This window comes from Antedon mediterranea, chromosome 6 (assembly GCF_964355755.1).
Source record: "Antedon mediterranea chromosome 6, ecAntMedi1.1, whole genome shotgun sequence".
NCBI classification, from domain to species: Eukaryota; Metazoa; Echinodermata; class Crinoidea; order Comatulida; family Antedonidae; genus Antedon; species Antedon mediterranea.
Window position 1 is genome coordinate 20,912,710 of NC_092675.1, and position 12,264 is coordinate 20,924,973.

Here is a 12,264-nt window from a genome sequence, read left to right on the forward strand (position 1 = left end):
TCTCAAGCAATAACCGGATACTACCGGAAGCATTTTTGCCCTTATATGGAATGTAGGCTGGAATCTACGACTCGTCACGAGTGAGCTAGACCAATTACAAGCGAGACTGCAGCTTCCGGTTATTGTCGAGCCTCTTTGGTAGATTAGTTTTTATAAATACTACAGGAACTATATCATTGTATCAACAGAGTGCCATAAATCGGAGGCGGAGTTAACTTTTTCGGTAGGTATTGAAATACTAAAAGCTGAGAAAAGGTAGTTCACTCGCATGAGTCATGCAATGAGAGAAGGATAATAGTTAATATAGAGCTTGTAAAGGTACCAACACTCACAACATTCATACAGGTAAGCAATACATTTATATAGGCCTAGGCCTAATTATGAAGTACGCAGGTACAGTCATGTGACTGATTAGTCATTATTAAACCAATTAAAAGTATTAGGGATTGTTATCATTATTGGTTAATTATAATAGGCCTACAGATGTGTACCGTAACTTTCCGAGAGGAAGATGAAGTTCGATCGAGAGGAAGCTGTTGTTATCTAAATTAAAGAGTAAGACATAATGTATTATTTTCCATGGGGAAGTTACCGGTAGTGTTTACAGGTGAAGCATATAGATAAACACTACATGGCGGGTAAACTTAGGGTGGGTGGTGCAACCAGTCGAGCCTACCTTTCGACATGGAAACCTGTACAATTGGTACTCATTTAAAAGTAAAGTGTAGGCCTAAACATTTATAGATGATAAAGTTGATAGCTGTTATCTTCAGACATGAGGCCGGTGATTTATTTTTTTAAGAGGATGTAGTGAAGTATCGAGATAAAAAGTAAATACATCCCGGGGCAGTTTACCTAGGGTGGGTGAGATTCGTTATTAAACGGGTAGGGTGACAACAATTTAGAATATGTCATCAGGAACTACTTGGGACCTATTCAGGAAGTTATATTCAACAATGTAATTAAATGATTAGTCTTATATTAGTGTTAGGATTTTGTGCATACACTTTATATTGCATTTTCAAATAGTTTCAAAGGTTCGATGAGACACATTTTTACATTGACTACTTTTTTAAAATAAGTTACAATATTGGCATTTTTCGAATTGCAAAAATGAATTACGTCGACAGATAAAGTCTCAACAAAATGACATGATGATTTACATAGAGATAAGATACCTGGAGTTGACAATATGAAATGTTAGATTAACTTTCAATTTGTAACATATTATTATAGGCCTACAGTGAATTTAATCAACGTTTTAAATTGTTTGAAAGGCCTATTTATATATCTTAAAGAACTGCACATTAACAATAGCCATTTCCTAAAATATTAATCTAAATGATAAATTGTATATCAAACCATATGATTTTTTTTGTATATTAATAGTATAACAATTACCCATGAAGTACAACACGTCCTTTATAGTTAAGCTACAAAACTACAATAGAAATAATAGAATAGGATTAAAGTTCGACAAAGTACTTAAAAAGAGGCGATCTGCTTAAGTATTTAGGAATTGATTCACTGTGATACCATGTGTAAAAGTCATCTCTTGTATTTGTTCTTAATTGTTATTATAAATCAACAGGTTAGATAACAACATTATAATTAATAATAAATATTTACCATTGTTATCATTATTATAATCTATGCTGATAATACGCATATTATACATAAATTATACTGTGCAAAAGTACGTTAGGAAACGTTTGGCTAGAGATAGCCTTACGTGCTTATAACAGGCGCACAAAACTTACGGTAACCTTCAATACCGGTAACAAATTAATCGAGCCGTAAAATATTAATTTTTCCAGTAAATCGGTATATATTAATTTTTCCAGGTATATATTCTTGTTTACCTTACATATGGCTTGTTTCTTTATTATCGACCTAGTAGTTCTGTTTTGTAAAATTTCATTTATACTGTAGTATTTTCTAGTCTATCTTAATTAAAGACAACTTATGGTCGCTAATTAGAATCAATTTAAAATTAAAAATCATTTTGTCCTGTGTCCGGTTTTATTGGTCAAGCTGTATATGAGTTTCTTTGACGGTTCAACCAAAAGGTGATTCATTTAATAAAGGAACATTTAGTCATGGACGAGATTTAGGCCTATAATATAACATTGAAATAACACATCCCTGAAATACCAATTAGAAGACTTTTATAACTTTGTAATAAGATGTATCAACGTTTCCAAATAATGGTTACATTCCTCTTTGTTTATTGTCATTAAAGTTTATCGTAAAATACAATAGTTTGCAAAAAAAAAATTATCTGGTAGAATACAATGAAAGAACCAGAACTATTAGAAGCCAAATAGTAAAGTATATGTTTTTGTTTAAGCAGGGAGTTGTTACAACTCCCTGGTTTAAGAGTAGGCTTAATAATTTCCAAATGATGGTTACATTCATCTTTAATTAAAGTTTATCATAAAATACAATAGTTTGCAAAAAAAAATATCTGGTAGAAAAGGCCTACAATGGAAGAACCAGAACTATTATTAGAAGCCAAATAGTAAAGTATATGTTTTTGTTTATAGTATAGGCTTACTATAATTAAAAACAGTCGACAGATTTTAAATTATGTTTATGTAACCGAATGTTTAACATAACTAAGTTGAATGATAGTTCAGAACACTTCGTGGTGACCGGGTAATACATACATGTTAATGTCAAATTAGTGTTAAAATACCCACAAGAATAAAGAGAGCGGTAAAAAGAATCCCTAAATGTCAATTAGTTTGTACGATCATCTGGAATATTTCGTAATTTTCAATGTTTATTAAATATGATGATAGACATGTTATTAAATTATGCTATATTATAGTATTGCTTCTTGTCTGTTAGTTACAACTGTTTACTCATGAGGATAGCTTGATCCTTGTCTTTTATGTGTCAGTTGAACATGATTAAGGGCAGAACAATTCAGTTCTATTTACGCGTACAGTAGCGTCCTATCCAAACTCAGTTAATCAGCCTAACTAAAATAAAACTTCTGGTTAAGATCAATATTAACGGTTGTAAAAGGTTAGCCCAACGTATAAACAGAAAGTTTAGGCCTACTATCTATCCGCCCATCCATGATCGATTGCAAGTTCGTCGTAGTGTCACGTGCTAATCGATCACTTCGCGTCACCAATGAGGAACGCGCTGAAAGATTCATCCTTGATATTGAAGCATCATGAGTCAGAAGAAAAGCTAAACCATCTTCTGGCTTACATTAAATTCCATTGGCTTAATGATAGGAAACTATAAAGGATACGCCAATGTTTGACCAATTAGAGTATGCATACTAACCCATGGGTTCTATCATTGTGCTTAAACTTGAAGATTATATCTATTTCTGAGGCATGGCACTGTGCTGAATCGACTAGGAAAACCTAATAAGACAGGAGGCGGATGTGCCCTGTTCAGGGACTAAATCAGGATGGGTTGACCTAACACCTTGATGGGCCTAAGGGACTTGAATCTGAACTCGCACACCACATGCTTTATAATTGATTTAAATTATCATATCGTTTATCTGACTTGCTTATGAGTATACACTTGATCCCGTCAGGAAGAAAATGGACGGCAACATGTACCGCCCAACAAAGAGCGAATTACTGAATCTTAGACATTGAACAGGTAACACCTCTCAATCAAATGATAACTTATATAGAATATAGAACGAAGGTAACTTTAATAACGAAACATAATTTTGAATATTATTGAATGTCCACGATAACTAATGGGTGCCGTAAAATGACGTTTTTAAATCTCATCAAATCGTTTTGTATCGGATCTAAGAATCCTATAGTTTATAGCCTAAGCCTAGTAAACTATTTTCGGTAATATAAATTGTTTTGTTTTCACTTACGAATAGTTACAATTTCATGTGAAAAACACTCGTTTCAAGGTCAACAACCGTCATACTAATATTTTGAACGAGCGCGGCGCAAAGAAAGACGAAACAGTAACGAATGACCATATGCGGCGCATAAAGACGCGACGGCAACTAATAGTAGTAAAATAACGATCAAACGTGCCGCATTGAAAAAGACACAAAAGAGAGAGAAAAAAAGAAAAAGACAGACAACTGTAACAGTAAAACGATCGAATGCGAAAAAGCATTACAGAATTATGGTCACATGAATGTCAATTCATATATTTTATGAAATATGAAGAAACAACAAATGTTGTGTATTCGTCATCTGGAAATGGTAGTGTACAATGTACTATGAATAATTGTCTAATAATAGATAAATAATTACTTATTATATCCCAAGGAGCATTCCTCCATAGTTGAACGTTATATTAACATGTTACATACAAGACAAATGGTGACAAAAACAAGGTAATATTTCCCACATGTATTGAGAATATATTGATGATCGTTGTCTGTCAATCATATACGGTACCTGATTGGGAGCTTCTGTCGACTTGTTGAGTTACTTCTGTAGCAAAACAGACGCACACGCGACAAGCTCGCTTACTCCATAGAGAGCGCTATTTGAGATCGCCAGCATGTGCGATTGCATTGGGCATGTGAATTATGTGCGGCGAGTGTATTCAAGTTACTGGATAGTGTTTTGAATCAGTGTTACCATCGCTTTAAATGTCACTATTAATTTCCATGACCTCGTGTTCCTGGGAATAGTTTCATTTCTCCACTCTGTGGTTTGTGTCCAGCTTTCTTTACTTGCTATCCAAGTACTGTATGTTCAAATTAGTGGTATAAGAACTTCACCATGTTTAATTAATGATAGGCCCTATTAGTACCAGTAGCCTAAGTGTTCAGAGGTGTTCTCCATCGCCACTTAAGTTCTTCAGTTTGCCGCAATGACACGCTTGAACTACAAACGTTCTCCTGATTGGTTGAAAGTCGACATGTTGTAACGCGCTCTATTTGTGCGGTTCTAAACGATTTACCGTTACTTTGGTAACTCCTTTTTTTACTTTTTATTACCTTTAGGCCTCTATAAAAAAGATTATTAAAAAACTTTAGGAGAATAAATTATTTGTCGCACGAATTGCTTCGAAATAGAAATCATCCCGATAAAAATTGTAATAAAAATAGATAATTCTGTCTAAAAAGTGACATTCCGTCTATCAAATGATTATGTGTCTAACATTGAAAATCGGATGGCAGTGCGTAAGATAACGCGGAATATCGTCACTTAAAAGGAATTCAATTAACACAATGTAATTAAAGTACAAGCTAATCAGTCCTGATTAATTGTCATCAGGAGTTTCGTGGCTGGTACTGAGAAACTTAAATTAACTTATCATCTATGTTGCCATATTTGAAATACCCCTGATGCAATTTATTTCTACTAACAGTGCAGCGCTACGAAAAGTCATGTGATGTGACGTCATAGATAATAGTTTGAAGGTCGTAGATCAAGTAACGTAAACTTGACATTTTAGCATAATACTTCCATTTATGTGATGTTCATTTCCATGGTAACTATTTGACCACAAAACGGGGTCAAAGTCAAACAAGGTTAGACGATGTTGAAGTTGCGTAATAGGCCTATATAAATTCCACATTCTTTTAGGATTAATAAAGACAGGTGAATCCAAAATTGTAAAGGTATTCCTTTACGCTAGCTGAATAAACTCAATTAGTTGTGACTCAGTGTAGCGGCATAGAGGCCACACTGACTACCATGCTATGGTATCCAGTAATTAAATGAAAAGTGTTGCTTAATATTTAGTTGATTAGTCGTGGGTTGGTTGTTCGAACAGGTTGTTTAGCTGGAGTTGTATTGTATTGCCTGATATGCATTTTTAAGCTGTAGTAAATTATTACTAGGCTTCCAGAAATTGTAATAACCGGAACTCGACAGTTATGCGTCTTTGGAAAAATGTTATTCTAAGGTAAGTTTTAATTGTACAATGTTCGCACTGATGCCGGATGCAAAACCCAAGTAGTCGTCTAAGGGTCTTTTTTGTTACGAATATATTGCTCAATTACCCTATCAATGGCAGATGTCCAATTGTTTTCAAATAACTGATTATTATTTTTAATAATTACCATCCCATTGTCAATGTTCATCCATTGTACCAATATCATATGATACCGATATAATGAGGACACGCGCAGTACAACCAGCTACATGAGTACCACGCGAAGGGGGTATTCATTTACAACGAGTATTTATTAACAAACGATTGGACAAAGATATCATTTTGAAAGTGACGCAAAATATTTAGGTGCATAGGCCAATAAGAAACTTTTAGGAATTTTTCAATTAATGTAAAAGTTGTGTTTAAAAGAAAATAAAAACACCAAACAGTGTTCACTATCACCACTTCTATTCTGCGCATGTGTGAACATGTTCTGCGCATACGAAGAGTATTGCGAGTAGTTTTAAATGTCATCATCAACCCAAAAGACGACGTGTAGCTAGGACCCAACACACTACGAACGAGGAGCTGACAAACAAAGGATCCACCGGGAAAGGATACATTCTTTATCCATCTTCAAACGCACAGGAGTTGTTAAAACCAATGGAACGGGACAACCCGGGAACATGTAAGAAATATACATTTTATAAATTGACTACGTTTTCAAGTTAGAAGGTTTAGATGAAAAAAACCCAATTTTATTATTATAAAACAGTTTGAGTAAATCGATGCCAAGGTATAATCGATCAATCTCAATCCTATAAAAAATAAAAATCGTATTAGCTACGGTAGTCTTTTATCAGTAATTAAATTGAAGTATTTATGAATTTTCAAGGCCATATTTTTTGAAAATTGTGAAAAGCATTGATCCCTTAGGCCGCGGATGTTAAGAGACCTAAAATAGAATCAATCAACAAAAACCTGCTTTAAAGTGAGTTTATTCGTTTCCATACGTAGGCCTAATAATTATAAATTATAAATTGAGTATAATTTTTTTATTTATCAAAGAATGTGTGTGGAAATACATCGATTGAGTTCCGATACATATTTTAGGCTTATAGAAATCCAATACGACTGAAGATATATAGATTACTGCCTTTGAGATATTGTCTCTATTGCAAATATAGGCCTAGGTATATATTATATATTTTCTATGTACGCCCATCATTTATATACAATTCACATTCCATAAAAAAAAAAAAAAACAATTAATATTAACGATATATATCAACAAAATGGTGGAATAGGCAAATGTGTATTATAGTATGCAATATTTCCAAATATAGTGTTTTAATTAAGTTTGTGATTTAGGCCTTATTTAGGCCTATACAAGAGGAAATGTTACAAAGTGAGTTAATAGTTGTCAAAACCATATAGGCTTAAAACTATCTGATAACTTAAGCACATAAACTCCATTTTCCCCTGACTGTATGTATATATCGGTCTACATTTTAGGTCTTAAATGAAGAAGGGTTGGTCTGGATTTAGTTTACTTATCACGTGGAAAACTCAATGAAGAGGTTTTACCACAACTATGCGATTAGATCCAGCTCACTGGTCCATCCCATCCATTTTTTACGATCTTTCTATTTTTTGTTATTTTTTGCGTATTGTTTTTTATTTTGTTTGTTTTTCAGCACAAAGCTGTAGACTATTGGTTATTTGTTTTAATGTTTGCCCAATGCATTTTTAATTTACGCAGTTGTAGACTGAAGTCTATACCTTTGTTTCAATGTTTTTATAAAATTGATAGTATGAATAATAGTTTTTGTGAATTCTTAATATCGAATACAATGCAATATACAAAACGCACGCGAACTTTTGGGCGAAACGCTTCGGGCTTGGGATAGCGTGTGAAAGGTAGCTTACATCGCACAAACGATTTGTTCTCTATCTTAAAAAATATTCCCTTTCTTATAAAAATAGTCCCTAAATTATACCTAACTTAAATAAGGTTGGTTACTAAACTTTTTTTTGTAGAGTTACTTACCCCGACGAACGTTGGTTATAATATCCTTACATACCCAAAATGGCCGCGTCAGCTTTCTTATAAAAATCCTTTCAATTAAAAAAAAATAATCCAACATGGAGACAGGTGTTGTTTTTCTAACATTTACATCGACTTGACTTATGCCTTGCTGCAAAACAAAGTTATAAATAAGCTATTATTGTTCTTATGTTTTTATACCGCTCTGCACAGCGGTGACTCTAAAATTACGAAACAAATTTCACTTTTCGACTGATCACACGTGGATGTAATATTCTTAAAGTGATGAATACTTACAGAATCCGTGAATAATGCAATGACGGTACACTTTTATGACTGGACGTTAATATACTGTATATTACCGTCTGTTATATAACGTATTTTGATTTGTATTTTGAGCCATTTACAGTTACCTTTTTAAAGTTTTCTTTATAAATCATAATCATATTCAAACCATATTTTTTAATCCGTGAAGAAGATTACTTCTACCCCTTCCATTTTGTAAGCAACTCTTCTTTAAAGAAGCTCTACCTTCAAAATCGAATTGCGATTGCATAATAATTTGCGTAAAGATGGCGTTTACATTCCTAAGGAGAATTCCTCGCACGCTTTGTTCCTGCATCGGTACAGTACCAGGTAGTTTTGTGGTTTAGTCACAACTTGCATTCCAACGGCAGGATCAAGTTCATAACAAAACATTATTAAATACATATACATATAAATATAAAATATTTTATATTAGCGAAGGTCCTAGTGTATAACTATGTATTTTGAAGTTGTATTCATATTGTCAATGAATGTATATTCATGATTGGCACTTTCTTCGTGAATCGCTAAAGAAATAAATTTAAGTGATTATTAAAAATGATTCATTTCTTCTGAACATACTTTCTTTATGACCACTGATAATTTCATTTATTTATAATTTAATTTGTACAGATGAAATATTAAAGTTTACTCTTTTAAATAATCTGCACGATTTGTTTTCATAATCTATTTTCTCATATTCACTTATTTTCAAAAACAAATATAGCATAATATTTAAACATGCCTGTCGAAATTTGGGTTTATTTGGAAACATTGCTTATGTCACATGGATAAAACCATTGTTCAGATTTCAGAAAAATTAAAAAAGTAGAATATTTAATCTAAAAAAGGTCATACACAAACCATAAAATTGCATCGCATAGTCTGATCGTAATATTTAAGATTATATTTCGTTTAATCTTTAAAAATAATTGTCACAAAATCTGCAAGACGTGTGCATCGGTAAATATTATAATCAATTACTTTTTACTTGAATACATTTAAAAAATAAATATAATTCCAATCAATATAATGCAACCTTTGAATAATAGTACATTGTATTTGTTCATAATTTGTAAAAGCGTAACAATATAAAAAACGACTACATTGTGCAGGACAAGTCTGTTTAACTCATCAGCTTCGCACGATTTACTAGAAGGCGTGAACCTGCACCTTTTAACATTCTTCAACTTTCTATGCTATTAATTAATTTTCTGATAAGTATTAAATATAAAGGATATTCTATTGCTTGGATAAGGATGATAATATCAGTGATAAGGTGTCACTACAGCTGCGAGGGAAATTAGCGGTCCAACTCGGTGCACAGGACACCAAGTCGGACGTTTAACTTAAGTCGGTTTGTACTTGACAAGATGCATAAACCAACTATCATTACTCGATCGCCTTGACGTAGTTTCTTTTTAGTTACTACTTAAGATATTGCAACTTAAAATTTAGTTTGAAATCAGGTGATGCGTACGCTTAGATGACGTGGATGTAGCGATGCAGTCGCTATACAGAGGTAGGCTAGCTTCTTTTGTTTGTTACGTTTTCAATCGAACAAATCTTGTTATCGTATTTTTTATCTTAAATAAACAATAACATAACGTGATCTATACCTTCATTTTCGTGTATCATAATTGAAAGTACTAGTGTATATTTACCAATAATGTGTTCAAGACTGTGTTATACGGTGTGTTTGAACTTGTAGCCAAATAGTGTGTTACAAGTAAAACCTGTTGCAAAAACGTTGCATCTTATCAAAACATAATAAAATAGGCCTATTTAATATTATCTTGTGGTGGTGGGCATTTTACAACATTAAGTAATCGGTAATATATTTGTAAAGTTAATGTACATTTTCCACGACATACCACAAATTTGACACTAACTGGTTTATTTTACCGCACTTAATTTTCATGTACTAACTTTTGTCCAATCAAATGCGATTAATCTTTAGGCCTAGAGTCTTCAATTTACACCGCATTTGATTCACGTCGTTGACATACAGTCAAGTAACATTCAAATCTTAAACTATATAGTATTATGTAAATATGTCCAGTCAATTAAATATTCCAAAATGCGTTCTTATTGAATATTAAAAAAATGTATCGTAGGCCTTTAAAAACTATTTTTATGGACAATATGCCTAATTTTTACGGAGCGCCGTATTCCAAAATAAAAAATTGCGTTGTAAATAAAAAGTGAACAAACAAGCGAAATAGAATGTAAATTATTTAATGTCTTATATAATATTTATTACAGTAATTGTTTGTTTAGCACTAGACACGATTTTCTGTATACGATTATACCTGTATTCAGTATGAGTGAGCTTAGCCCGTGGCGAAGTGTATCACAGTGCGCGACAAGTTTAAATATGATTTTATTAATATAATTCTTGTATTCAACTCAACATCTTTATAATTGATATTATACTCTCCTTACATATAAATTCTAAAACCAGAAGCAAAAGGCTTAACTATTGTAACTATTGCTGATCATGGACTAATATTATGTGTGCAGTAGTTCGACTTAACTTAATAACACTGCAGTTTGTAACATCTCCTTTACAAAACCGTAATTTCAAACAAGTTTCCCTGTTTCGCTTCAAATTAGAAAGTTTACAAGTATCATTTATCACGGTCGTAATTAGGGTTGTTTTAGTTTTTAAAATGTTGGTGTAAGTACTTGTAATACACCGAAACTAATATAATTTGCCTTTAGGCTATCGCGCTCGAAACTGTTTCACTATCGAGCGGCATCGTATTTTCCACATAACCAAGAATAAAAGAGAGCCTAGATGCAAGAATGTATAATAACTAACAATAAAAGGGAGCCTAGATGCTCACAAGAATGTACAATAACTAAGAATAAAAGGTAGCCTAGATACTCACAAGAATGTACAATAACTAAGAATAAAAGGTAGCCTAGATACTCACATAACTTAAGGAGGAATATAAAATACGCTATGTTGATGTACTAATTAATTTCACTTTAAAAAATTAAGCCGGCTCATCAAACATTTTATCTAAAATTACTAACATTCATTTTTGTATATTTCATAATGTATTGATATTGTATGGGTGAAAATAATACATATTATTTTTATAAACAATAATTTGTATGATGTTAATGAGTAAAAGCAAGTTTTGTTGTGTTCATACAACACTTGCTCGCCCTGGTAAATTATTAGTTACCCGCTTATAGTACGGTAGCGGATAACTCCTTGTGTACTTTTGTTGACGCTACGAATAAATATTGTGTATTTAAATTTATACCTCACGCAACTAATATTTAAATGATAATTTTAGTATAATTAGAATAATAATAATTTAATAATATATTAATAATGTGATAAATACAAAATAAAAAGTAATATATAAAATGTTTATTAGTTACTTTAAGCAAATAAAAGTAAGTAAGTAAACAAATATTGTAACTATGATATCAGGGCCTAATTCTAACTGCACAAAACCATGTTGTATTCTAACATAAGTAAACATGTGGTCACTCTTTTTCATGAAACGTGCCACCCGTTTTAATAAAATGATTACTATTAATGTTTGAAACAGTTGCGCTAAAAGTTGAAGAAATGTAAAGAAGAAGATTAAAGTTGTATTATTGTATAACTTCATATATTTATTTATTACACTTCATCTTTTTAGAACGGTGCCACAAAACAAAAACAGTATTTAGTTAAAACAACAATATTATTAAGCTTAAAAAAATACAAATCACTAAAGTTAGGCCTACTGCAATTACTAAAGTTAAGCCTATCTGCAATCACTAAAGCTAGGCCTACGGCAATCACTAACATTATGCCTACTGCAATCACTAAAGGTAGGCCTACTGCAATCACTAAAGGTAGGCCTACTGCAATTACTAAAGTTAAGCCTACGGCAATCAAAGTTAGGCCTACGGCAATCAAAGTTAGGGCTACTGAAATCACTAAAGTAGCCCAACTTTTCTGATTGCAATCGCCATTAGAACCGTACTCAAGTCCCCAAAAGTCTTATTATTCCAAATTAATAAATAATTATTAATTTCAATTGTCTTTCTTTATTGTTTATCAC

General features: G+C 32.3%; 1 protein-coding gene across 2 annotated transcripts in view; it reads left to right on the forward strand.

Annotated features, from left to right (window-relative positions):
- The first annotated feature begins 275 nt into the window (after window positions 1–275).
- LOC140051747 (uncharacterized) overlaps window positions 276–12,264 on the forward strand; it is a 29,106-nt gene continuing 17,117 nt past the window's right edge. Inside the window, exon 1 of one of the 2 annotated variants that reach the window (XM_072097046.1) lies at window positions 276–345. The gene's annotated coding sequence lies outside the window, so the exon portion shown is untranslated. Of the gene's footprint in view, window positions 346–6,248; window positions 6,527–12,264 lie in introns of those variants that run through there. The other variant, XM_072097047.1, reaches the window with a different exon arrangement.